The sequence below is a fragment of the Diabrotica virgifera genome, chromosome 10 (genome assembly GCF_917563875.1).
Source record: "Diabrotica virgifera virgifera chromosome 10, PGI_DIABVI_V3a".
NCBI lineage: Eukaryota > Metazoa > Arthropoda > Insecta > Coleoptera > Chrysomelidae > Diabrotica > Diabrotica virgifera.
Window position 1 is genome coordinate 30036102 of NC_065452.1, and position 3489 is coordinate 30039590.

The window sequence follows — 3489 nt, forward strand, 5'->3', positions numbered from 1 at the left end:
ACAGTAGCGCCCGTGCCGCAGATTCAGTACGCCGTTGTATAGTATATTCCAGAGGGTCGGTCCGAGGACTGACCCCTGGGGAACGCCGGCAGTGAGCTTGGTATTATTGTTTTTATTAATTATTAGGGACCTGTTAGACAGATAGCTCTTGACTATGTTGACCAAATAATCCGACAAATTGAGGGCCTCCATCCTATTTATGATGTGCCCCCAATTTGCCGAATTAAATGCGTTTTTGACATCAAACATGATCAGCGCGGCCCATCTTCGATTGATAACTTAGTATGTTTCAAAAATATATGTTTCGGAGCAAAAAAATGTGATCTTCTGTATTTGTTTAAAAAATTTTTTTAAAGAATTTCTGCCCAAAAATTCCGCCCGGCACCCTTCAGATTTGTTTAAAGAGGACATTTTTGAATAGGAATCCACAAAGAAACCGAAATCAGAAATTTTTCCAGACGGGAGCGGTCTCACCAAATGGACTATATGTATGTATTATTGCGACTTTGGATTCATCGCGTTTGCCAACACTTAAAAAAGGTTATGTGAAACCCGGTGGTCATCCAAACATGATGCTGTTATGGCTTTGCTTCGAGCTTTCCGACAAATAATGAAATCTTTAACGATAATTTCATTGCTATCTAAAAAAAACGATAAAAAATTAGAAGCTAATACATTATAAGAGCATATGAATAATTTTGAATTTGCCGTTAAGATTACCATTCAATCTAAAATACTTAACTTTATTAATCTAACATCAAAATTTTTGCAATCTGAAACGACAGAGTTAAAGGTCACCTTCAACTTTTTGAAAAAACTCGTGCTAATCTTCGAGAAATGAGAAATTCGTTTTCCGAGACTTTAGTAAAAGCAGCAGGAGTAGCAGAATAGTGGGGTACTATACCATACCGGAATTTAAAAATAAACAGATAAAACGTATAAAAAAAATTTACGATGAGCTCAGCTGCGACCAGGCCCGGCCCTAGGGATTTTGCCGCTCTGGGCAAGATCGGCGACCGCCGACCCCCTCCTCCAAAAACTCACTATCCATATCCATAATTACACACTTACATTTTTAAGTAAGTAGCACTCTTCTTATCTTTGGCACGGGAAAAGTCTTAACAATCCTCCAAGATCCAAGGACTCTGAGAGAGAGAGAGAGAGAGAGAGAGAGAGAGAGAGAGAGAGAGAGAGAGAAAGAGAGAGAGAGAGAGAGAAAGCTTTTCTCTCCAGAGGCCACTGTCACTGCTAGGGTTAATAAAATCCTCAAAGCAACACTATTGTTGGGTGCGAAATCAATATCATACTCTCTAATCATTTTCAGGGTCTCTAGAGGTGTACTCTTAGGCAGGCCGCACATCAAAGAAACATGAAACGTAAATTACGTTTCATGGAAATAAACCACTGCTAAACAAATATATCTCCGGCCATTTATGAAACTCTCCGAAAATAAAAATGTGTCATGAGCATGAATCACACTCGTTTCATTGGTAGGCGGACTTTGAGATTTGTTTAGCAGTGTTTTCGTATCATGAAACATGTTTTTCGTTTCATGTTTCATGTTTTTCGTTTCATGTTTCTTTGGTGTGCGGCTTGGCTTAGGCTTCACAATCGTGGAAAGTACTTTGAGTTCATCTTTTAGATCAGCATAATTTAGATCTTTTGACTCATCAAAAGTTAAAGCACAGCTTAAAACATTTATCTGATAAATCATGCGTCTTTTTTGCGTCTGCCAAATAGCCCTGAAATTTTAAATCACTTCTTAGAGACTTAAAATAGATTTCCGTTTTTCCTAATAAACTCACAGCTTGATACATTCTTCCATATCAATACTCTGTAGGAATTAGCTGACTACGTTGATGTGAAGTAAAATGTCGTGCCATATTACCACAGAGCAAAGAAAAGGAAAATCACTGATTTTATAATTCCGTGGGGACCATTTTAGCGTTGTTTTTATTGACAGTGATTTCTACAACAGCATCGTAGATTTCTTCAATTTGATATCTGATCGGAGTAATTGCATCAATTCTCATCTAGTTCCCATCTAGTTGCGGACAAAGGTTTCAATGTTATGCTATAAATATGATTTTTCAGTATAGCCCAACGATGAATAGATGCTGAGAAAACGTTGTAAATTTTTGTCACTACACAAGTAAAAGAAAGAAACTGCAAACTGTGCGGCTTTAGCAGCATCGTTCATGACTAAGTTGGGTGAATGGCTAGAACATGGGACGAAAAGTTCTTCACTTTCATGTTTGCCCCATTATCATACCCTTGTCCTCTCATATCTTACAAAGGTTTTCTCAGTTCATTCAGTTCTTGCAAAATAACTTCTGTAAGTCCCAAGCCAGTGGCTTACAGTAAAGGCACAAATCCAAGAAAATGTTCTGCAATTTTAACACTTTGTGAACAGGAACATGAATGACAAAACGTACAACAATAGTCATCTGTTCCCACCCCAGAAATAGCAGGTGTACAATCTAAAATTATGCTACAGTTCACCAAGAATAGCTGAAAGTCTGAAAATAACCACGCCCATGATGCGCATTCGTCATCCGACGGATCTCGCACTGAGCGTTCACTTACTTAATATCTATTGTCCAAGTAAAAAATACTGTAGAATAGCTTTAAGCCGGTGAAATATGATATTCTATGAAAGCATCTGTGTTTACGGCCAGACCTCCCGCATATCTATTCACAAGTTTCGTGCAAAACATTAGTTTTAGTTCGGTAGCCTAGCAGTGTATTAGTACTGGAGTGTACGTGTGTTAAGTGATACGAGTGTTTTGTTTGCTGTAATTATTTTGAATATTGGTTTAGTATTTCGTTTGTAGAGTGTCAAGTGTTGATTATTGTAATTTAATTAATGTGAATAGTGATGTGGCGCCCGTGGGATAATGTAAATATCGCGCACGATAACGCTGATATTGTAGAAATTGCCAGTGCTAGTGTGAATGTAATTACTAAAAAAAAAAGAGATCGTAAAGAAGATTCGAATGCATTTAAATGCAGAAACACAGCAAGTATGTTTGAATGTATACAAAAATCTACGTACGAAATTCGGCTTCGATGAAACACTATTGGCACAAGCCACCTCGGATTTAACAGAAATTCCACTTTCTACTGTATATAAAATAGTTAAAAATGAATCATCGCAAGAAACGATGTGACTACAAATTTTCAAGACCTTTAAATCCTTCACTTGTAGAACTATTGAAAACCACAATATACGACTGCTACAAAAGCAATGAAATACCTACAATAGAAATAATAAGAAAGAAATTGGAAACTACCGGTCGAAATATGAACTGCTGTGAGAAAACTCTTCAAAATTGGATAAAAAAAATGGGCTTTAAGTTCAAAAAAATAAATAAACGTCAAGCAATTATGGAAAGCCAAAGAATAGTCAACAGACGTAATATGTACCTAGAAGAAATTACTAAATATAGGCAAGAAAATAGGAGAATTTATTATTTAGATGAAACTTGG